The sequence below is a fragment of the Octopus bimaculoides genome, chromosome 3, assembly GCF_001194135.2.
Source record: "Octopus bimaculoides isolate UCB-OBI-ISO-001 chromosome 3, ASM119413v2, whole genome shotgun sequence".
In the NCBI taxonomy this organism is placed as follows: Eukaryota; Metazoa; Mollusca; class Cephalopoda; order Octopoda; family Octopodidae; genus Octopus; species Octopus bimaculoides.
The window spans coordinates 97,087,391-97,087,912 of NC_068983.1; positions in this window are offsets into that span (position 1 = coordinate 97,087,391).

Here is a 522-nt window from a genome sequence, read left to right on the forward strand (position 1 = left end):
TTATTATTTTCTGTAATAATGCCCCTTATATAAATATATATATATATATAGATAGATATATATTGTCATTGTTTAATGAGTAAAACAGTTGACAGGCGCCAGCCAGGTAGCAGACTACCCCAGGCTGCTGTGTCGCTTTTGGCACCGTTTCTACGGATGGATGTCCTTCCTAACACCAACCTCTCTGCAGAGCGGACTCCGTGCTTTTTACATGGCACCAGCACATGTAAGGTTAGTTTTGACATCGTTTTTACAGCTCGATGGCCTTCCAAGTGTTGACCACTTGACAGTGTGGACTGGACGCTTTTTACATGTGTGTACAAAAATATATATATATATATATATATATATATATACAAATACCCAAAATTTCAAGGAGTTCCTGCCTTAAAAACAGGAACTAAACCACAGTTATTTTGTGTTCTTTGCTACATTGGTTTCTATTAACCTATTTATTCTATCCGAAGAATTTTTATTCATTAAGATAGAAGAAATACACATAATTATATATATATATATATA